General features: G+C 44.6%; 1 long non-coding RNA gene across 3 annotated transcripts in view; it reads left to right on the top strand.

The window, feature by feature from the left end:
• Window positions 1-24,564, top strand: part of LOC116783783 — a 258,934-nt gene that overhangs the window by 157,506 nt on the left and 76,864 nt on the right. For all 3 annotated transcript variants that reach the window (XR_004355828.1, XR_004355830.1, XR_004355829.1), the window contains exon 6: window positions 7,905-8,022. This is a non-coding gene — a long non-coding RNA (uncharacterized LOC116783783). The remainder of the gene's footprint in view (window positions 1-7,904; window positions 8,023-24,564) is intronic.

Below are 24,564 nucleotides of genomic sequence, written 5' to 3' on the forward strand. Positions count from 1 at the left end.
GCCTCACTTGACCCAAATGAGGTAACACATGAGCACTTCTAGCTTTGATTGCGGTTCTTGTCACCGATCTGTCCCTTGAGACTTCTGAGTATCTTCCTTCTTTCCTTGTCTGTCTGTCTTCACTCCATGTTTGTTGTTTTCTGACCATCTTTTCCCCGTGACCCTGTGCCCCCATTCTGTTATCTGGGTTAGCTCTTCATTAAGTTCCCCATAAACCTGGGACTAGTTAAGGGAAGCTGCTGTGAAGTTAGTTGGTGTGAGCCAATCGCTTTGTTATGCCCTGATATCCTGGAGGAAAACATTCCCTGAGGGCTACAGAGCTCGAGTGGACTACAGGGTCTGTTCATCCAATGGAACAACCTGGAAAAGGCATGGATTGACTTATGGAAGAACAGCATGACTGGCAGATGAAAACCCAGTTCCTGCCCTCTGGAAAAGAGATGGTGGAGCTGCAGAATGAGGAACTGTGGGATTCTTTGTTGGCTTTGCCTGACCATCTGTGAGGGGCAGGAGCCCTCCCCCCTTGGAATCTCCCCAGGCTCAGCCCCTTGGACACAGCAGAGAGTGAAAATGAAATAAATGGTCATATGGGATGACGGAGAAGGTGGATGGAGAGGGCTGAAGGGGAAGAGGAGCAGCTGAAGGAGCTCATAGTTCAGCTTGAGTAGGAGAGAAAAACCTAATCCAAAACCTCATCTTAATTAGATTGGAGAAGGGAAGAGGAGGGTTGTGATACTCATCTGTTCAAGGCCAGAGCAGCAGCTGGGGACTGGTGTGTGCTGGCCACCATAAAAGCCACAGGGTTATTTTCTCACTCTAAGCACAGGATAAAGCAGCTCTTTCAGGTGTTGGAAAATGCTAAAACTTTTCCCTGACAAGATGATACTGGATGAGGTGTCCTAAAGAAAGCAAAACTTCCTGAAGACAGGTCTGCCCATCCCAGAGGCAGAGGTGGCACCACTGACCACACAGGATCTGATTGTCACTGTGGCAGCAAAAATAACTTTTTTTTGCACCTTTATCTACCAGGCTCCAGATAAGGAGCACAGTTTGCTTACCAAGCTATTAGAAATAGATTCACAAATGCTGAAAATGTGTATTTCTTCCTCAGCAAAGGGCTCTTCTCAGGATTTTCCTGGAACAGAATGTTCTGAAATCATACACAGGAGTAGAAGAGTAATTGGTTAAAACAGGGGGAAGGAAATATCACTTTAACCACTCTGTGTCCTTGACTAATGTTAAAAGCTTTTACCTTTTTTTCTCCAAACTTGATGAAACTTCTTACACCTGCATGTGTGCGGAAATGTACTTCTGAAGTAAAACATGGTAAGTGCTCTTCAGAAGTCATTGTTAAAATACAGAGGAGGATCCTTCTTTTATTCCGAGTCCTTCCCTCAGATGTGCACAAGTCTTCAAATATTTTTACAGGAAATCAGTATGGTGGAAAGCCCTTTGTGGTTATGACTTGACCTGATGAAATAATTCCACTTATCCTTGTGCCTAAAAGGTGGAAATGACACAGTTTGTCCGTGCTCTTCCTTAGCAGCCTTTGCCCAGTGTAGCATTGACAGTATTGAACCCCAAACCTACATGACCCACCTGTGGGTGTCTCATTACCTCTTCAGATCTTCCACAAAACTTGTCCCCTTTGCTCTCCTCCCTCTGAGGGCCACCACCCACTACCTGGCTGCTGAGCCCACATCACGTGCAGTTTGGCCTTCTTTTTGTGTAGGGCTTACTCAGACCTGGAGTGGTGTCTTGCCAGAGCTGGGACACACCTCAGAACTTCCCCAGCAGGCTCCTGACCTCTCTGGGATTGGGAAACGGCCCCTTTATAAAAGAGGTTTGTGGATGTTGATAGGAAAAGGCAAGGAGAGAACTAATAGGGAGGCTGTGTCTGGTAAATTCACCTCTTCTGTCCCTTCGCCTGACGAGCGATAAATAAGGCGAATGTGAGACCGTGCTTGGAAATATGGGAGAAAAGGACAATTTTTCCTGCTCTTGGCTTGGCTTCCGACAGTGTTTGCTGCCTGCCAGCGTCAGGTGAGTTACAGACACCGGGTCATCCTTACCTGCCTGGAGCCAATGGGGGCAGGAATAACCCCAGGAACATTGTATTTCCTGTCACTGACGAGTGGTGTTCGCTGCCCCTCTGATACAATCCCCTGCCTGGTGGTTAGAAAGGACAGAAGTTATGTCCAGCTGTTTGTCCATCCTTTCCCAGCAATAACGCTGCTTAAACATGGACATGCATCTGTGTGTATTTTTCCCATATGCAGATACACAAATATACAGATGCACACCCACAGACGTGAGTGTAATGCTCCTGTACGTGCCCAGTTCATCAGCTGTCTGCCTGAGGAAAGCAGGACTAAGCTCTGGGCAAACTGAAGGTGAAGGAAGGGAATCAAGACTGATCTCTGGATGGGGCAAACAGTTCCAGTGAGCAGTGCAGCTCAGCAGCTTTGGAAAGGGAGGATTTCCGAGAGCAGAGAACGTTGTTGCTTTAGGATCTGATTTTATTCTGAATGTTTGAGTACTTAATGAAGGGTAACACCACAGCAAGAGCAAAGTAAGACTTGTTGGTGCAAAAATCATCTCCTTACCTGACCCCCAGAATGGAGATTTCCAAGCATTAAGCACCTCTGCATTTATCCTCCTTGGCCACGAAAGGAGTTTATTTTTATTCCCATTTTAATGTTAGGAAACTGAGAATCTGGGAGACAATAATTTGGCCTTCCAAAGCCCTGTTTAAATAAGTAGGTATAGAAAGAGGGCAGCGTGCCAGGAAAAGAAGGTCTTCTGAAAACATTTCTGCAAACATCAAGAGGGAGCCAAATGCTTTCTGCTACGCTGGCCCTCCTGGGAAGGACATTTTCTGCAAACCTGGCCTTAATTGGTGCTGAGCACTGGAAAATTCTGGTCCTCTACCCAGCATTTATGGCATTATGGGTCAGCGTGGTGTATCTGTAGCATTAGGCTGTCCAACCTCTGATTCAGTCTTTGCCCTGGCTGCACATGCCCAATTTGTTTTGTTTTATTTGTGAAGAGGAAGTTCAGGAAGAAAAAGAATACTCTTTTCCCCCCTTTCTCTGCTTTTATATTTATTTTTTTTTTGTCCTTCTCATCTTTCAGCCTGGGATTTACAGGGCATGGCCCATCCTACCCCCTTCCAAAATGCACTGGAAAGGAGCCAGCCGTGGGGTCCCTCTGTTGCTACATTTCCCAGGGAGCTTGCAGAGTGACATTAATTGTTGTGACGGCGTGCACCTATTCGCTGTTACACACCGCTGCCACCTCTCCTGCCTTTCTGGTTTTGCCTTCCCTCATCTCATAATCTTGTGCTGCACTCAAATATTTGTGTACCATCAGCTCAGAGGGAGTCAGGGCCCTCCAAGCAGAGATGTCCCAAAGTCATTGCAGAGTGGGGAGCACATTCCATACTTCTCAGGCCGTTTCTTGTGTACAGGTGGGACCCACCCGCTCCGTGTTATCGGAACCAGCTCCTCTCTGGATTCTTCCCCCTGGGTTGGCTGTGCAGGATTGGGGCACGTCCCCTCCACGTTCCCTTTGCCGAGGTACAAGGTGTTGACTGCACAAGGAGCTGACATTCAGTGCTGCTCGCTCTTCTCCAGCAAAGCCATGGAAATCTGCTGGACTTCCCGGGCAATATTAAATCCCAAGCAAAAGCTTTATAAAAGCTACCTCAGAACACTACCAAATTATTAGTATTCTTTCTCGTAATACAGATGAGGTCTCATTTTATTGAAAGAAAGGGAGAGAAAGAGTGTGGGGGTTTTTTTTCCCAGCCCTCTTGGGAATTATTTTATTGAAAATATCAAAACCGGGAAGATTTCTGCGGTGCCAGGGGTCAGAATCTTTGACTAGTTTGTTGTAATGTGAACATATAAAAATTCACTCGGTGCTCATTCTCTGCCTTTTATTTAATGTACATTCCAGGTAGTTCCACTTTGATTCTTTACATTACTGTCCCTAGCACTGACATTTGCCTTGAGTGTTTTAAATTTCTTTCATGAATTCCGAAGACGGAAAAACTTCAGGAAAATCACCACTGGCTTAATATGTATTGATGTACTATTACCAGTGGAACAAATTTTTGTTATTCCAACTGACACTGAATAAACAAGTGCTTTCTATTTCTTCTGAGAAGCTCTGGCTTGAAATATCCTTCGCTGTAATATCTCCACTTAAAAATAGCATTTTCTTACTAGCTCCCTGTGAATCATATCTGCATACCTTAATGAGTAAGTGTTTAATATTTTAATTTCTATTAATACAGAATAGTAAGTGCTGCTGGAAGTCAGCTGAAGTAAGAACTGTGGCAGGCAGCTAAGTTACATTTCTCCCTGTGCATCATTGTCATCGTCACCAAGTACTATCAATATAAGGACCAACCAACTCCTAATTTCAGAGGAACTGGGTTTTTCAGTGATTGCTAAGGGCAGAGTTGTCACGCAGACCCTTTATTGTGACAATGATTCATGAGAAGAAAAGAAATCAGCTTGATTCTCTCATCACCAGTGACATTTTCTTTGGACTGGCAGTTAAAATTTTATTTTTTTTTTTTTTTGCTTATAAATAGATTACTCTAAAGTCAGGTAAAGGTGACAATATGGAACCCCTGTGGATATTTATGTTAATCATCTTTTAGCGTAAACCTGGGCTGTAAAGTGAGATCTCCAAACATAACCTCATTACCTCAACTTTTTTTTTCCCCTTTTCTTACAAAAAGAGGCAAGTTCATCTGGGCTGTGTGTTTAAATCCTGTGAAGGTTTGTGTCCAGCTCTGAATTAGGCAGTGTCTCTGATGGCAAGTGATAATCCTGATTTGGAACAACTCTGCTCTCTGAATGCTGGCTCTTCTGCAAGCTGGCATTACTTGTTTTAGGCTGTGTTGGCCAGTGTTAAAATGCCTTTAAATTCCCCCAAAATGACAGCTAAGGAAAGTATTGTGTTGGTGTTTTGAGGCAGATCTTAAAAGAAGGACAGCTTTTGTCTGAGATCATACACAGCATCAGGCACAAGTGCTTCTGGGGGGTTATGAAGGCTCCATCCATGCAGCTGGGAATGCAGGAATATTGCTGATGCAAAGGGGAATGTGTTTCTCAGGGCTGCACTGTGCACCTCCATGATCTGAGATGAGAAAAACATGCCATCAGGATGTCTTTGATTGCTTTAACCTTTCTGTCCTCCACACTGAGGCAGCCCCTGGAGCCGCTCTCTTGCTTCCAGCCAAGATTCCACCCTCTTTCCAAATATTCCATTTTAAGTAAGCGGGTGGTTGAAGTCTTCCTGAGTCCAGGGACATCTTACCTGCGGCAGGGTTTAAACCACAAACGAAACAAAGGGAAAAAACCCCACGGAAAACCAGAGCGAACCCAGGCCGGCGCTCGCGTCTCTGCTTCCGACTACGCAATCCGTGTTCTGGGAGTAAACTCAGTTCTGCGTGTTTAATCTGACACCTTTTGCAAGCAACACACTCACTCAAAACACCAGCAAGGAATAAACACCACCAGCCCTCTTGTAGATCTTTGATTGGGTAGCTAATTCACAAATGATTGACTACCCAAGTAGTGGGAGCATATGGAGGCTCTGTGAGCGACTGTCAACACGAGGAAAGTAGTCGGGGAAGCCAATTGTTAAGAACTGAAAACAATAGCGAACAAGAAAGTCCTTGAAGGAATGTGGCACTGGGGCTGCTCAAAGCCTGGATTTATGAAAACGCGGGGCCAAAACAAAAGAAGATGGCAGCATCATTTCCTATATGTGCTCCTCGTTGTTGGTTATTATTATTCCAATTTTTGACACTTGAATGAAATGTGGTATAATTGGGCTTCATAGCTGCTGCTTCAGGCGACATCAATTGCCTTTTTTAAAAATGATGATGGCGTTGAGGGAGACTCTTTTTTTCCTTTTTATGTTTGGAAGCCGCCGCACTCTCGGTGCCACTCGTACAATACACGAAAGGGGCATTGTACTCCTGGGAGGGTCTGCGGGGCTGGGGACTGATCCCAGGAAGAAATATGAGATGGAGAAGCAAAGTAAACATACTGTAGGATGTTATGCTAAAGCTAATCCCAAGATATCCCTTCTTCTCTTTCCCTCCCTGGGTTTTCCTTACCAGTAGCTCGAGCCTTTCGCTTCCTTCCCTGAGTGTGCAACATTACAGGTGTGGGCAAGAAAACTCCATTCCCTGCCTTCCTTTGCTTTGATTCAGTAATCAATTCTGTCAAGTTTGAAGGACCTTAAGCTGTCATGAAAGGAAAATCATTCCCTAAACTGTGTTTATTTCTGCTACAAAAAACCACCCCTGAATCTTTTGTTTGTATTGATGGGTATAGTGCAGGAGTTGGTTGGCTTATTTTGACTCGGGGAGGAAATCAGATGAGAAGCATTATGTTTTTCAAAGTTGTATTCAGCAGGGAAAGGGAAGATGTGTATTCATCATTCTGCTTTTGCATTGAGAAGCAATTCTTTAGGAGGTAGAACAAATCTTTAAAAAATAATGCTGGAAATACTCTAATGACTCAGAAGACTGAATGAAGCTATTGTGGCTGGATCCTTTGTGGGGGATAGATCCTGCTGGGCATGTTTTAAATACCATGCCCCTCATTTCTGATACACCCCAGCACAGAGCAGTATTTCACCTCAGTGTTCCCAAGGGAACTCTGGCCCCCCCAAGGCTGCTGGGGTGTCCTGCCCTTACAGCCTGCATGTCCCCACCATTAAGGTTTGGGTGGTGATGTCCAGCTGAAAGAAGCAGAGGATTTTTTAGCTGCAGTAGGTGAAGCCTTAGCACTGCCTGAATGAGGTGGAACTTGTGCTGGAGGAGAGAAGGGAAATAAGTTGAACCACGTCCGTGTAGCTTTAAAACCAAAATATTTGCGTGTATTGAAGGCAGTTTTTCCCTTCAGACAGACCCAAATGAAGGGTCTGGATCCAAACACCCCCAAATGAAGGACCATCTGTACTGTAGCTCTGCTGTAGCCGCTTCCCAGAAAACCTGCCAAGGGATGTGCAGGATGTAGCCCCTGTGCCAGGTGCTGTCAGCAGCAGTTGGATGCTGGTTTCAGACGTCAGGAGGATCCTTCTAAAATTAACACACACATGCAGGCCTGCACAGGTCCCCAGGTGAGCAAAACTGCTCCCCTTGGTGCTCTCAGGCAGAGAACTTTTCCCTTTTTTCAAGGCCTAAGGCTGTGCATAAAGCAAAGGAAATGCCACTCAAAAAAAGGAGCATAAATGGGGAAACACAACCACAGTAACAGAAATGTCAGTTTATGATGTACAGCTTGTAAACAAGATGTGTGTGAAATCCCCCTCCACGCACACACACGTGGGTGTGAACTGTATTTTGGGCAGCAGTCCTTTTCATGGAATCCTTGAGTGGTTTGGGTTGGAAGGGGACCTTGAAGATCACCTCGTTCCAATCCCCCTGCTGTAGACAGGAACACCTCCCACTAGACCAGGTTGCTCCAAGCCCTTTCCAACTTGGCCCTGAACACTTCCAGGGATGGGGCGGCCATAAATTCCCTGGGCAACCTTTTCCAGTGCCTCACTACCCTCACAGTAAAGAATCTTATTCTATTATCTAATCTAAACTACTGTCTTTTAATTTGAACCCATTTCCCCTTGTCCTGTCACTGGAGACTATTGCAAATAGTCTCTCTCCATTTTTCCTGTTGACTCCCTTCAGGGACTGGAAGGCTGCAATTCCTTGCTGAGTCACACAGATGCCAGGGGTAGCTGTGCTGATAGAAGCATGTCCTCCCCTTCTCCCAGCATCTCCTTCTGACTTTTCATTTTCACCAAAACGCCAAACTTCGACTACTTTAAGGCTCTGCCAACTGATAAAATCCCTTTCTTCTTCCTCCTCATCTTAGTGAGATCCCAAGTGGAGGATTCCTGGTGACAGCCAGCGCTACTGCCGGGATCTGGGAGCTGCCTGCGGGCGCCGAGCTGGAGCAGAGCAAGCAGAGTCAAGAGTGCTCATATTGACAGGTAACTCTTGGAACTTCATTGCCTAAAGACACAAATTTCAGAGCAGTTCTTGGGTGTAGGCGCTTAACTACTAATGATTTAGAATCTTTAAACAATTCTAAAATATTCTTTTTAATGAAATCTTTGCCGTTAACCTTTAACTGCTTCCAGTTCACAGAATGCTTTACAAGAAAGGGCAGGAAATCAATAGCTCTAAAAAGCAGAAGCAGCAGCCCTGGTGCATCAGCATGTGCATATCATAGTGGTGTGCCAGTGCCAGGCATTGCCCAGGGCAAGGAGGGGGTGACACACAAGAGCTGTCCCTCTGCCTGCCTCACTCGTGCATCATAATCTGGCTCATGGGGAAAAGGGAGGATGAGGGTTGGTTTTCATCACCAAGCCATTATCAGGGGAACCTGGGGAAGTGATGTTTGTCCACACAGGAATCCTCACATCCATTTGTTTTTGAGACCTCATTAGTGTGAGTACAGCAAGCAAGATTTTGACCTGTTTTTGGTGTTGTGCTGGTCCTGGAAATTCTTGTTACTTTTGTGACTCTGCTACAAGTACTATGAAACAGGAAAAGACTTAAAAATTAATTTATCTTCTTCTCAACCTCAATTTGTATCTCTATGCAAACAAACAAAACACACACATCCCCATAAACCCCCTGTTCAGTGAGCTTTCCTGCTTTCCTTTGTTCAGCTTTTCCATGCTTTTGTCTTAGATGTTAGAAGGTTGGACACAAGGTCATCCACAACCCATTTCATGTGGATACAGCAAGTCAGTTCAGGTCTTCTCCCCCTCCCCTCAATTCATCTGAAAGCTCTGCTGTGCAGTAATGGGGCTGAAAACACAGCCCTCGTGGTGCAAAATAAAAATGCTGCCGTTCCACAGGACTGCTGGGAAAGGATGTCCCAGGTGAGTGTCTGCAACTCAAAATGGGCTGTTTGGATATGTCACATATGACTTCGGCAGTAGATTAGTGTGAGTTTGAACCCTTTTAAGCAGAAGCTGGGAAGGGGTTAGAAATACTTCTGTCATCAATAATTACAGGAACTTCTGTTCAGCCTTTGCTGCTCTTCACGGCCTGGGACATCCTCCGTGTGGAGCCCAGGGAAGGGCAGTTCGGGGAGGATATTATTGACGGGTGTCACAACCCCCCAGCGTGTGTCACTTGCCGATAGCAATTATTGTGGTGGCAGGGCTCTGCCCAAATGTTGCCATGGATATGGGCTGTGATCTCCTGTGAGTTGTTTGCCCAGTTTCTGGAGCTGACTCCTCTGTGTCTTAAACAATTATTGAAATCTATATGCTCACTTTCCCTGTCTGTAAAAATGGGCTGACTCCCCTCACTAGTGTATTTGGAAAACAAATTAATAATGTCAGGCACTCAAGAGGAAAAGTTTTTCAATGTACATTTGCTCTGCAAAACTGCTCAATATTGTTATTATTTATTATTCTATGGACTCATCACTCTCAGCTCCCTTCTGCCAGAAGCTGCTTTGAAAGATGGATAAGTTGCACAAAAATTATTTTCCTTCGGTTTTCTTTGTGAGAAGGTTTTAAATGCGGCGTGGGGAGGGGTGTTTTTGTGAGGGAGGGCAAAGGAAGACAAGCTGCTGTGATTAAATGAGTTTGAAAAGGTGGAACCAAGGAAAGATAACTTCACACCTAAAATTCAGATTGCTGTATTACCAAATTTTTTACTCAGATAACAGGCAGAAATACATAAGAGTATAAACAATCCTTTCAGTACCTGCAGATATGTTTATAACACTTTGGTTTTCTCTCTGTGCTGTCTTTCCCTCCTCGCTGGTACAGAAGAAGTAAAAGGCAGGCAGAGATGTGAATAGCCCTAATTACTGTTTGTGAATTCTGTGTTTGAGGTGGCTGATAGATACCAGCACTGCTCCTGTCTCACTCCCTACTTCCAGTGCCTTTCCATCTGGTGCAGCTCGGGCTTTACGCTCCCTCAGGTTGATGTGAAAACTCCTGTGAAAGCAGAGTCATTGATTTTTTTGTAGGTTTAGTGCCAGAGCGATTTTAGGTGGCACAAGGCTGATTTCCTTGACTTTCGCTTTCCTGCTCTTGATACTTCTGTGTCAAACTCAACACCTTTCCCAACACTATCCTCCTCCTCATAATAACAAAGTACTCAGCACCTCCTCCTCCTCGCTAGCGCTGTCAGCAGGAGCAGTGGAAGGGTGCTACAGGCGACTGTGTTTGTTTTGACAGTGCCAACTTTCAAAAGAATCTGCTGAGTTAGTGGGAGGTCTCTGTGTGTTTGTGTTTCTAAACATAATTGTTTAATTTGGGGATATTTCACCACTGCGCATCTCGTGGGGAAGTTACAGCCTGGCCTTCAGTTCCTGCTTGAGAGAGACATTGTGGTGAAGAATTTGATGTGCTGCAGCTCTCTCTCATTTTGGAGACAGCTCATGACATGGAGGGACTTTTCCAGGTCTTCCATTTAGTTGGTGATAATGGAATAAGCAGTGGGGAGAATATTGTCCTGTGTTATTGTAAAAAGTCAGCTGAAGGCTCCATTTTGGTGTTACTACATTTCTCACAGTAAAATATCTCTGTAGCATCCATGGCCAAACCAGTGGGATCAGGATCAGCCCCTGGAGCTGTGTGGGCTGCCAGGAATGGTGGTCACAAACACACCCAAAGGGATTCTGCCTGAGTTAAAGGGTATCACTGTAGACAGATTCTCACATATTGTCTTTCAGGTGTCAGTGACAGGAGGTGCCATGATTTATGACGTGGCACAGGAATCCCTGATTAATTGTCTGGCACTGCTGATGTGCAGGACATGACATGCAAAGTGTTTTTTCCCAAGCATTTTATAAGATGTAGTAGGCAGGGAATGGACTGGGAGGCTGAAGTCCCGACATTGGGGCTGCCTGCTCACAGAAAGTGTGTTAAATCATCCCTTTAGTCCTCCAGCTGCTCTCTCATCCCACTTAGGGGGCTTATCCCTCTCCTCTGAGTGCTCAGGGAGATCAGAGCCCAAGCCCTGCTCCTCGGGCTGGTGTCAGTGATGTGCACAGAGCAAATGCCTTCAGCAAAATCTCCGTGGCACCAAGGCCATTTACATAGAGCCAGCAGGGCTATTTAGGTAGGTGCCAACCTGAAAGCTCCTTATTTCTGAGCTCCTTCAGGACTCAGACCTTGCAAGAGACCAAATGTAAGTGGATAAAAGGCTTTTGCACGTGTAAGTCCAGTGGCCCCTTCACACCGATGATAGAAGAAATGGAGACTCTGCCCAAACTCTATTGAAATAAAATCCTGCATTTTAATCGGTGGATTTCCCACATTTCTCTGCATACTATTGTTTCTCTTTATTTTGCAGCATGCCTGCTCGATTCATGAGGCATTTTTGTGTCCTTTCCAAAATGTGGGATAGGCAGTGAACTCAGCTTCAGAGCCATAAGCCTTTTTCTTCCCCACCGAAAAAAAATCCCACCTGCTCTCTCTTTATATATTACCACCCTGCCTACAGCTGAGATAGGGATGTAGGGAGACAGGGAGTGTATCTGTGAGTGTGCTGCTCATGCTTATATTCCAAATGAACATGACATTATCTTTGAACTTAAAACCACTTCTTTGAATAACTACATTTTTTACACGGCACAACAGTGAGCCTCAGCTTATAACAAAAATACATCTGCAGAGGGAACTGGAGTTTAGCCTGCAGGGACTGGATCTGCCTGTTTATCAGTTTGTGCATGCAGGGATGAACCCTGCCGTGGTCCTGCCCAAAAATGAAACTAAGGCATTTGCTACTCGGGGAATTGTGGGCAGCCCTGTGTGTGAGGGGATTAGGGAGGGGGAGGACTTCCAAAGGGAAAGGCTGCAGCCCAAAACTCAGCTTTCCTGGGGGTGGTGCAAAGGGGTGCTTCTTCCTCCTGGAAGTTTGGTGGCGGTTGAGCCTGTTCTAATCTTGAGCCGGGACTGTTCTCCCTCCTGCCATCCCCACTCTGTGCATTTGACAGTCTGTGGTCTGATCATCTGTGTGAGCTCCTTGGAGACACCCATCCACGTTGAGCCAGAGGACATATATCTCTTGCTCTCTCCTTTTGTGCGCTGAAAGGATATTGTTTTGAAAGTCACACTATGCAACAGCCATTGCAGAGGGTGACTCTCTGCTCCTCTGCAAACAGAAGAGAGCTTTGCACGCAATTCAATATAAAACAAGGTTATGTCTTTAATTAGATTATTTAATCCCCCTTTTTTTGAGAGAGAGAGAGAGAGAAAGTCTTCTTTATGTGTTTGGAAACAAGGAGGCAAAAATTCTGGATTTTTTTTTTTCAGGCTTGAATTTCTTCAGTCTCCTTGTATTGCTCATTTTTCTGCTCTGTGTTTATACTTCTCTTCTGGAGAAAGGGGATGGCACTTATTTGTCTCTATAAGATTTGGGATATGGGATGTAGTCTTATTTATAAAGTATTCTGTGCACTGGCAGTTGTAAGAATGAAGTGTAAGCCTCAAATATCTCTGTCTTATTAATTTTGGCATTAGCAAGACATGTAATTTTTACAGCTGAAGATGGCTTCTCCTTCTTAAAGCAGTCTTTCCCGTTTCACGAGGTGAGCTGCCTTTCTGCTCTCTGAGGGGAATGGCCTGGAATTCACAAACCAAAGCTGAATGACAAAAAAAGAAGGGGACAGAGAAATTAGGAAGAATAGCCAAATAAGCCAGGCATATGCACTGCATTTTTCCTTCAGCCACGAGTCACACCGTGGTCCTCCTTTCCAGGCGAGCCGACCGAGGCAGGAAGACGAAAAGTAACTCTGATCCCATAAAAAGCTGGAACTTGAACAGGAATCCAATTAGCTCCTTTGTTTTAACGTTAAACTGCCTCGCCTTGACCTGAGCCCACAGGTAGTGTTCCCGTCCATGGCTGTTGTCAGGCAGTTGTATGAATGTGTTACAGAATTAAATAATGTGGCATTGTGCTGGATGAGTAGCACTTACGCACTAAATTATCACAGCTCTCCCTGACCTTGGCAGCATCATAGGGTTCATATTTTCAGAAAGATGAATTGTTCTCAGAACAATTTCTTCAATGTTTTAAACACACACACTTTCCTTTCACCTTACGGATGCACCGCTTTTACCTCCCTGCACTGTTCTGATTTTAAAAACACCGGTCTCAACACAACGCCAACTGAAGTCAATAAAAGGGCTCTTACTGGCTTCTGCTTTGGTACTTTATATACTCAAATTAAACCAGAGGATTTGAGCCTAAAATGGGAGAAAAAGATGAAGTGTACAACTTTATGGACTTCAAAAAGAAAATCTTCTAGCCTAGTGTTTTCACATTCTTGGCCGCTCTTTTCCAGGATCTGAAGGCAGCAGGGCAGGACACAGTGATTCTCTTTCAAGGCTCAGCATCCCCTGGCTGACTTGTGCTGTTTGTGTAATCTTCTCTAGATTTGCTTGTAGTTGAGAGCATGAATAAAGGACACGTTTGCTTATTCTTTAACATGAATATTAAGGCCACACTGCACATGGGGGCAGGTATAGCTCAGCTCTGTTGTCTAATGTCCTAAAGGGTAACTTTAGCCTGTTCTGATGAATTACATTGTCCATATTCAAAATTGCCCTGTACTACACCTCCACCATGTCCTGAGAGAAAATCAGCTCCTTTAAACAAGTTATTAATCTAACATTAAAAACAAAGGAAAGGAGTGGAAAATATATGCTTGCAACCTTTTCTTGGAGATAGTTTCCCAGTGCAGTTTAACATAAACAGATTAACTGCAGTGTTTATTCAGTGTGAAAAAGGAGTTCCAAGAGCCCCAGGTGCTTGCCAAGTCCATAATTGTACCTCCTTAAATACTTTCATTACTTGGAAGTACAATAAGAGAAGCAGAGACACATGCTTTCTATTTTCTTGTCAACAAAGCACCTCCAAGAAATTAAACTCTATGTTGTCTAGAAATTTTCAGCAATATTTTTTTCTTTCCCTCTTCTTCCTCTTGAAGAGGAAGGGGGGCTGGGGACCCTTGTGGGTGCTGCTGCCCTCTGCCACCCATGGGCCTATAAGTATACTATGTATTTATACTATAAGTATATATACTATTTATATAGTATATTTAGTATATAAATATACTATAAGTATAGTATATTTGGCATATAAGTGTATTCCCCTTCTCTTTTGGCATTGCCTTTTGTTTCATTGGTTGATATAAAGGCATGAAACCTTTCCCAGAGGCAGGATTGAGTGCCTTTCTTCAGCCTTGTCCTAATGTCCTTCCACGGAGCTGTCGTGCTGCTCCCTCTCAGCTAAGGAAAGAAAACTAATTTCAAGTGGAACACTAACCTGGAGTGTGATTGAAATGTTCCTTCTGAATGCATATGGTAAAACTGGGCATCATTAAATGCCCACATGCATCTGCAGATAAGACTTGGTGTAATCTGATTCTCAGGCCCTCTCCCAGGCCTTATTGTTCAGATAACATGGGCAGAAATTTTGCTTTGAGGGCTTTATGTTTTAAGGAATGCCTCAGTCAAACAAAACTGCCTTTCTGAGCTTCTCCCTCCTGAGTGCCAACCATATGTAGTCAAACCCAGCTCTTTGGGGAGAGGCGTGTGGCGGGTGAGATTTCTGCTTCCCACCAGTCAAAAAAAAAAAAAAAAACCAACACAAAAATCCAACAAAAAAAGTGAAGTTCTGCTTCAAAATTGCATCTGAACAAGTGTAATGAGAATTGCTCATCTCACAGCGAGAACAAGCCTGTGCAGTTACTCAAAATTTGGTCTTGAGAAAAGCAGCTTGAATATTTTATTTATTCCTCTCATATCCCTTTATGTCCCAAGCCTTGATTGCATATCTAAAGAGAAATTCCCTCATCTTTTTTTAAGAGGGGTTGTGATGTGCCGTGTTGTCTCACTCCAACTAGTTCCGTTTTGCGCTAACCCGCGGTAATGAAAAGCGGCGCTTTCTCGGTGCTCAGTGGTAGGTGAAGGAATGATATCCATGTGATGAACCTGGGAAGGATTCAATTGTGTCATTATACAGAGCTCGGGGAGATGCTGAACAATGCACACCTGGAATCTTAAAAGTCCTCCTTTCTCGCTGGAGGGGGGAGGTCTTTCTCTGGGAGGAACTCAGCTCAGAAGTAGCTCCCACAGGACGGCCGAGACAGCGAGATTCCCAGAGCCTGTTTGTAAGGAGACATCTCCCTTCCCGGGCACCCACGGAGCCTGGCACATTGTGCTGCACTCCAGTCACAGGGCTGGGGATACAAAGTGTGACAAGACACTCACCAGCTTTATTTCCCCGAATCCAACAGCCCTTTTTAAAGGCAGAAGAATGTCTGTATTTCTACATCAATTTAATAGTTTGCCTGTAGATCACATCCCTTCCTATCACAAAGAAATCATTGTATCCTGCTGTGTAATTAATACACATGTACGGTGTGGCAAACATTTTCCTGTAGACTGCTTATTTTGCCTGTAAATTACAGGAAATCCTATACAATACACCTGGGAGCCCTGCAGCTTGAAATTAGAATACAAACCATCCCCACCTCCTCTTGCTTGGCTTACCAGTCAAATTTCAAAACTCTTTTTTTGTTTGGATGTGTAATAAATTGTGATAGTGATGAACTCATTCACTACTATTCAGCTTAAAATTAATACAGGTTTTAATTCTGAAATGGAACCGGTTTATGGCTCATGGAATTACTACAAAGGGATGAAACCGCACGGAGGTTTCCAGTTGCGGATTTTGTTCTGACACACATGCAACACACAAATTTGTAACAAGATCCCTACAGTTTAAGGTATATTGGCAGTAAAATCGATGGCCAAGCCTTAGTTCTGTGTGATGTCACATCTATATGAGCCCTGAGATCGTATTAAAACAGCAACAGCTGTTACCTGTTGGAGGCACAGAGACTTTTAAAAGGGAGGCTCCGTATTTTCCCTGTCTCGCTGCTACTCCGTGAATCTCAGTGACAAAAGAGCCCTCCAGGAAAACAGTAGTGCTGACTGCCAGAGCACATGGACCACTAGTCCTTGTTAGTTTGGTGCAGACTAATCACAGGGCATTACCTTCATTCCATGTATTTTTGGTGTGTGTGGACAGGGGGGGTCTGCTCAGAGGGCGTGTGGAGAGAAGAAGAAAATATTCCCAGCCTGTCCCTGGTTTGTGACCTCCATGCTGTAAAATGTGCAGCTTTATCTCTTGCTGTCGAATAAACGCTCCGGTTCAGGGAGGGTACAGGAGTTTAGGGAAAAGATGGCTGGGAGCTCTCCGGTGCTCCGTGGGCTGCTGACGGCTCTGGTGAAAGCTGCTTCCCCAGAGCGCTCTGCCAGACATAATCACATCCCTACAGGTGAGAGAGGTAATTCAGGCTCTTTGAAGCTCTCTCCTGGCTCCAGCTCCTTCCCTCTTAAACTAGGAATGGCAGTTGCATCTGTTTATTAGCAAGCAGCAGAGACCAGTGAATTTCCATCGCTAAAAAGATCTCTTAGAAACAGAAGCAGGCCAAATCCTGCTCTCCCTTTCAGCAGGGGAAATCCAGTCAAAATCAAGGCTCACACCGAATCACTGTTGAGCTGCCTTGAAGTTTGACAATGCAGTTCAAAAAAACCATGTTTTCCTGGAAGTGTAATGAGAGGAGAGTTGTATGCAGCTTCCCTGGGGGAGCAGTCCCGGTAGGAATTGCTTCGGGGTGTGACTGGTTGATTTGGGTGAGGAAACAGGGAGCAGAAGAAAAACAAGGTCTGACTGGGTGAACCCAACTGTGCATTTTTTACAGTTTCATTTCTAACTTCCCTCCATCAAAGGTACTCTCCCAGCCCTGGGCACTTTAGCAAGGTCTTATTCGCAGGATTTGAAGAGGAGTGTTTAAACACACAGAAACCGAAAATCTGCTCAGGCCGAGACTTCATCAGTGCCTCAGAAAATCAGAAACACCAAAAGCAGTTGCTTTGTAAGGCTTCTGATGCACTGGTGTCATTGGGAGCTGTTGCTTTAAAGCCATGATGTCACTGTGGAGAAATATGATGTCAGGGCTGTAAAAGAGGGAAATAAAACTTGGCTAAAATTCCTTTTCACATTTGGAAGTTTCCATTTTCCGTTAAACAGAAAATACTCTGTTCTCTTTCCTGCGACCTTCACCTTCTTTATAAGTACCCCTGCCAAGAGTGCTAAGGGTACACAGGAACCACCATTCCCCTTCTCCCAGTGGGAATATAGCTACCTTTTATTACTAGAACTAGTTCTTTCTTTAATGGTTTTGCAGTAAAAGTTAAAAAAAGAGTGTGAGAGAGAAGAAGAAAGTGGCCTTTTTAACTACTACAAGAGGTATTAAATAGTCAGCCAACCTCTGGAATCACTTCTCATTTTCCATGAAGCTGGGTAAGGAGTGTTATGGAGTTTTTTTGGGTAAGGTTTATTGGACCTTCACAGTAGGACTACAAAAATGTGGATACTCTGATTGGTTTTGTTTAATAAGGCTCAAGGCTCCTGCCTCTACCTCGCTTTAAAGTCTTATTGCCCCTTAAATTTTCCCCAGGGTTCGAGTCCGTAGTTTGAAACAATCATTCACATGAATATCATTTGGTCTTGTGCTGCAGGGGGCTTGTACCTTCTGGATTTACTCAGTCCCATGGAACTGTGTAGCTTCTTGCAGGGTCTTCTGGTGGTATCTTAGATGACTGATATGCCCTTTTCACACATCACTTGTCCAAAAACCTGGGAAATCAATAGAGAGTTTGCATACACACCAAAAGTTATACATCCAGACTGTGACTGTGTATCTTCAGGTTGGACTGGGGTGGGTGGGTGAAAAAGGTGAATTGTGGTTTGGCTTTCAACTGCTTCCTCCTCTTCTGGTAATGATGTAGTCACAAGCTTTTGAATTTTTGGCCTGTTTCCATCCTTTAACATGACAATGGCTCTCAGCTCTCACCAGGAGTGAGCAAAGCAATTAGGAACAGATGAAATGACTCAAGCTCCCATTAGGCTTAAACTGAGCCTGTTCGTAGGAGTTTAAGTTTGTTGAACTTCAGTCTTTTCCTTTATTTCCTGTCCATGTTTTTGTTTTTTTTTCTTTCTGGCTTACTATCCCCTGTGAGGTTCTGCCACTGGTTTTGCCACTGGAAGCAGGGAGATTTAAACCAGTAAGAAACAGGTAGTGAAATAAGAATGGCAGACAAGCCACATTTTGTATGTCTCAGAGTCCCAAATAAATACTGATATTTCCTCAGCTCATCTGAACCAAATTCGGATGAGTCTTGTCATTCTGGTCTTGTCATTTACTGATTATGTTTCCTTGGTAATGCAGAAGATGGACTGGTGTTTAATCATTGTTTACTCCATCCCTCCTTGCTGTGTCTGAAAGCTTATTTTGGACAGGGGATTGACAGAACTGTTGAAAAGCTGGTCAAGCCAAAGGCGTGACTGTGGCCAGCACCATGATATCCCCTCTTTTGGCATGTTGGGAGTTCCAGTTACAGGTCAGGAGCCCATCCCAGCTCTCTGTGGTGCCTGGAGACCCACCAAGCCTCCTGCACTCAGTGAGAACAGTTTACAGCCACTTTCTCGAGGAGCAACAAGACTCACCTCCTTAGGAGGGTTCACCTTGGAGGTAGAGCTGAGTTTTCCATGGTGTGTTTGGGAACAGTTTGTTTGGGGGATCCTTCAAACCCTCTCCTGAGCCTCTTGGATTTTGGCATTAATGAAGGCTGACTTTTGCTCAGATGTTGTTCTTCCTCCCACCTGGGCACTCCAGTTCAGTTCTGCTCGCTGTACCTGTCTCACATTGCTGGTGAGGCTCTGTCACCCTGCCCACAATTCCACTGAGTGTCGAACCCAGTCCTGACTTAGAGCTGGCCCTGGAAAGGGAGTGGTCTGGGTTGTGTTTATCCAAGGCACAGAAATTATCAATTAATGACAGGAAAACCTGAGACAAAGCATGCATTTGTTTAAGAGTGGCTCAGTGTTTGGTAAACCTTGTTCTCACGCGGGTTTTTTGGGCAGTATTTTAGGCAGAGCTCCTTTGATGATGCTGGATGTCAGATTAAAAGGACGAGTAAAACAAATATTGTTTCTATGTGTTACTGGTTAGATTATCTTGTTTAAAGTAATACTTTTATCATCTGGCTATTTTTTCTAACCAGCCTAGAAATGCCAGAGGCTCAGCAAGCTTGGTAGTTCTTCTGGTAGGTGAAAGAATCATGATAGGAGTGGATATTCCCAACCTCGCACAACTCTAATTAAGAGTAATTTTCAGTAATGGACTTTGGCTGCAGGCTAAATAAATACTGCTCCTGAATATTTTTCTTAAATCATGCAGGATTGTGTTAATTGAAACTCTCACATCTTCTAGATTGAACCCAACTCCACGTTCTGCAATGTCTGTCTTGTGTGTGTTGCTGAGGTGCATCTGCTACCAGCAGTGTAATTAAAGGCATGGCTGTATTACCTTTCCAACCTTTTGTTACAGGGGTCACGTGTTGCCTGGCCCCAAAAAACTATCTTTGAGCTGAGACATGGCGAGCAGAGCCACTGCAAAAATAAGATCTTGGATTTATAACTATCTTGAGTCCTTTCTGAGGGGTTAGATGCAGCTGTAAGTGCTGCAGGATTTCAGGCAGAGGACAGGAAGGGAATGTATGTGATATAAACATCACTGCTGCTTTCAGAGGGCTGGATTTGTAGGCCTTCAGATTTTCCTCAGGCGAGCTTCTTTTTGGGGATATCTCTCAAGAAGGGGAGGAGGTAGAATGACTGAAACCTGGTTTTGATTGGAAGGCTTTAAGTGCAGGGCAAGGTGAGAGGAGAGGGACACTGTCACCAGCAGTGTGGCAGAGCATCAATAAAGCTGCTCTTCCTCTTTCCCTCCTTTCCTACATGAATTCTAACTTCATTGTGCTGCTGCTGAGCATCCATAAAGGACCCCTACGGAATTCCCAACTTGCCATATGTTCCCTGCCAAGTGGAGGGAAACAAGGCAGCACAGTGATGGTGTTGAAGGAGACCATGAAGGAAAGGCAGCAAGGGGAACTTCTGCTTTGCAGAGAGCACCAAGTGCACACATGCAGAAGGCTGGTGATGTGGGGGGCACAAAATGGAAGGGAAAAATGACTTGCCTTGCCAAGCAGGAGAGGGCAAATCCACCCGGAAATTAGCAACATTCTCAGGTTTCTGGTGGTTGTTGCCAATAGCAGAGGGGGGAAAAAAAGCAAAAAGAAAGAAAGGATCTGAAGTGTGCTTAGCACCGTATTCATATAAAAAAAAGAGATTAGGATCAGATTTTCAAAGGAGTAAGAAATGTGTTCCCTGTCTCACTTTTGTGCTCACAGCATGGGGATGGTTGGACACCCTTGGACAGCACTTCCATTGGACTGTCTACCATCTTGGTGTCTGCAAAAATCCTGGAGGCAGATTTTGCTCCCAGAAGTCTGTCTTTTCTGTGCCCTTGTAGAAGAGCAAATCCAAGGAGTGGGTTGGTCTCTGAGGGGGTTCTCTCAGCACAGAAAAATTGGCTCATGGCATAGGAGTTCCTCTAACCCTGCAGTGCCATGGCACCAGCAGTCCTAGGGGTCACCTAGAGGCAGGCTGGCCCTAACCCAGAGCCTGCACACAGGGCATGTCAGGCCTCACTGCCTCATGGATTGAGGGTGGGAATACAGGAGGGAGTTAGTGTGGCTTTGCCCAGCTCTCCATACACACGTAACACGCTGCAGCAGTGGACTCAGCCCTATCTCCTCAGCATTGCAGCTGGGAATTTTCCATGTATACCTCATCCAGAGCAAGAAGCTACTGAATATCAGGGGCTGTTGTGTGCATACCTGAGTGCCAGGCATGACAACAAGAAGTTAAGGATACTGCTTAAACCATAACTGAGAACTTCCTTGCTTTAGTGAGTTCAAGTCAAACATTGACTGGTATTTGATCAGAAGGTGGGATGGTTTTTTATTGTTATTATTTTTTAATACAGTTTAATTGTACTGGAAGTTATATTGGGGGTTCAGTAACCACTGGCTTGAAAATTAACTGAATTATGAAAGCTGAAGTGTTGCTAGCAGCATCAGTTAATGACAAGGTCACCACCACTGTCATATTCAAAAGAAATGTTACACTTGAATGAGGCTGAGATGGCTGCACTGTCCCATGGTTCCAGGTAGAGAAAATGAAACAAGAGCTCCATGGGTACTGTTTTATCCCATGTTTGAATCTAATGCATTCTTTTTTCAGCTCATTTTGGTTCTGCTGCGTTCCCTCAACATATGGAGTCCCTAGATATTAAGCTGTAACATGGAAACTTTGGGGGCTGGGAATTACAGATCGTGAATAGATTGAAAAGTCCCACTGAACGCTCCCTTGGGTTGTTTGTGTAAAGATTAATTTTTGTTGTTTCTGCCTTTTACAAAAATCAAGTTAAGTCTACAATTATTTTTGTCTTCCAGGCTATAATAGGGATCAGACTTTAAGCGTGCCCTGTGCACCAGCACTCAGGCACATAGAGATGCATCTCAGGAACTGACTCAGAAAGGTGGTGTTAATTGAAAAGGGGAAGTGTAGGGGATCTTGTTGGAGATACGGGAAAAATTAACTGTTAAGTTCTTGATGTTTGCACACTGTTTAACTCAAAGCCCTGATTTCATAATTTAGCGTAAATCAAACCAGAAGATAATGATATTGTGCTTGACCCTGTGCTGCCGAAGTCAGAGCAGGATTAGTCCTGGGGACAGAGTAACTGAGGGGGAAGATTACTCAGAGCTTACTCCCTTGTCGAGCCTGCAGTTTGATCCGTGCCGTGAGGCTCAGATGAAGCAGTTCCGCGTTTGTCTGGTGCGCTCGTGGTTAAATGAGTTGGTGGCAAGTTTAGGAAAGTAAGAGCCTTTATGGAACCGAAGCCATACCTCGACCCAAAAACTAACCTGAGCCATAATTAGGTCACATGCCTTGTTGGGAGCAAACTGGAACAGTAACCCAGCTGGGTGAGCGTGTGAGAGCTGCTTCAGCACAAAAGCCAACGCGCTGCTCGCACTGGCCGTTTAAGGTACCAGCAGAGCAGGGGTAACAACCAACTGGAGGGTCCTAAAATCTTAACCCACGTCAGCTCTTTGCAGACTTAAAGAGGTCAGCACACTTTGCTTGCCTTCCCCTGCCTCCCATCACAAAGTCTGATTTGTTTGAAGCCCTCTCTGAAGCTGCAATCCACCTGACAACCTGTACTAAACCTCCCGGCTCATCTCCCTTTCCAAACCTTTCTGGGACACGAGCACGCGGACAGATGTTGTCAGACCTCTCCGGAGGAGTGCCAGGTAGCAAGAGCCATCCAAAGGGAATGCTGTGCCAGAGGCTCACCACAAATTTGGAAAGGTCTAAGAAGCTTAACATAGAACCTGAAGAAGGAGCTGAGAAAATGTCAGTGAGGATGGAAATCGTAGCCAGGGCCTGGGGAGAGAGATGAGCAGCAGCTTGGGATGGGAAGGCAGGTGTGGGAATGAGATGGCACAGTGATAAAAGAAAGCATTGTTTAGGTCCAGAATATATAGGAAGAGCATATTTTGAATAGAAAAAAAGAAAAGTTTAAGGCTTGGAGCTGAAATGGTAGAACTTAAGAAATTTTGCTCTTGTTTCTGAGGACTCCAGTGGTGGATGTTCAAGGCAACTTTAGCTGAATGTTCTGTTGGACCTCCATAATACCCACTGAGACTTCTACCCCAAAGACTCTGCTTGTTTACTCACTTCCATGTCTCTTTCCCCATCACTGTGCTGTGCTCAAAGCAAAGAGTGGATGTGTTCCATCTTCTCCATGGTGGGAAGTACTTCTCCAAACTGGGAGCACCTCAGAGACTCATTTATCAGTATCCCAAGGTGGTTGTGCATTCGCTGCCACCCATTTCCGTGTCTCCAGTATTCGCAGTGGCAGAGGAGGTCAGGATGGTGTTGTGCTGTAGAAAAGGAGCCAGACAATATAATAAAAGAGAATTTTACCGTGCTAATATTAATACTAGCGTTAGTTATTATTGATAAGAACTAATTATGTAGCCCAAAAAATCCTGTCAATGATGAATAGAAGAATTACAGTTGCCCTTTATGTAAACTACTCGGGTTACTGTTAACTGTTCTTTAATGCATCTCAGAGGCAGGAACATTTCAGTCTGCAATGTTAAAAACACATATTTGCTTTTTCTAATTGTAATTAAACTATAGATCAGGGCTGGGGGCGTTCCCTGTGAACTTGAGAGCCCCAGCATTTCCAGAGCACAGCCATTTCTTCCAAAAGCCAAATGCATTTAAAACTGTGGCTGTCCTTTCTGTTGCTACCCACTTCCTTACCAATTTTTGTGAAGAGCTGTAGTTCCAGCTTTATCTAGATTTTCTCTGAGCTTTTGCAAGCAGGAGCTATTGCTGTAAGCTGAGAAGTGCTAGAAGCTGCCCCTTGTAGGATAACAAAGTGCATCTTCAGGTAAAGAATTTGGAAGATTTGGGCTCATAAATTGTTTTTATCTGAACTCTCCAGTCCACACAAACCAATATTTTTTCATGTTCAGTTACTCTCCAGACAGGTATATGGTTGCAGTTCTCAGGCTTATAAAGGAGGCACAGAGCACTGAAAGGGATAAAGCAGAGGGACACAAATCCAAACCACGTGTAAGGAGATGTGTGTATGTATGTGTGTGTGTCTGTTGAGATATTTATTTGCTTCTGAACCTGTGTTTTTCCACGAGGGATTCAAATTTGCTCAGATCACACTGTGAAATGTGGAGGGTGAGCTGTGAGCAGGATCTCCATGTCTGACAATTGCCACATACATCCCAGAGCTTTCCCTGCTCAAAATCAGCTCCCTTCTTCCCAGTGGACAGGGAGCCAGAAATCATGATAAGAACCCTTCCACTCCAGGGTTTCTCTGGGTAGCCTCTCCATAGTTAATAAATGAGTTGGGCTTGATGGAAGGGTGTTGCAGTGTTTTGGTTTCCAGCCCGCCTGGGCCCGGGGCCGCATTCCTGCTGCTCCCTGGGCTCCCCTGGAACCGAATGGGAGGTGTGGGTGAACAAGATCAGACCCCTCGTCTGCAGACACTGAAGCCACAGGCAGCCCCCAGTGACCTCCCTCACTCTCCACAAACACTAAATTCATTGCTGGCTGGAAAAAAAAAGGGAGCACTTCAGCTTCTTTTCAAAATAGAGAGAAACAATAGGGCACACTGTAGTGAGTTCCAAGTCTTTTATCTTTCTACAGATTCAACCACAGTATTGATTCTTTATTGACCTAAACTGTCCTAAGCGTGGCTGTGGTTTTTTCTCATATAGTCTATGGGAGAGTTAAGGCAGCTACTACTTTAATATTGATTTTTGTGAAAAAGGTGCAGGAAAGGGGGCAATTTGTGTCTGCAGTTGCTCTTCACTATAAAAGATACCATTGTTAGGAGCTTATAGCATTATATCAAGGGTCTTAATCTGTAGCAATCTTTTTTTACAACTTAGAAATAGGCTTGGGCAAATGTGTTATTGGTGTTAATGATATTTTGAAGTGAAGAAAATTTGTCAGCCTTTCCAAGTAAAATGCTCAACTTAACCGTT

The sequence above is a fragment of the Chiroxiphia lanceolata genome, chromosome 3, assembly GCF_009829145.1.
Source record: "Chiroxiphia lanceolata isolate bChiLan1 chromosome 3, bChiLan1.pri, whole genome shotgun sequence".
Taxonomy (NCBI): Eukaryota; Metazoa; Chordata; class Aves; order Passeriformes; family Pipridae; genus Chiroxiphia; species Chiroxiphia lanceolata.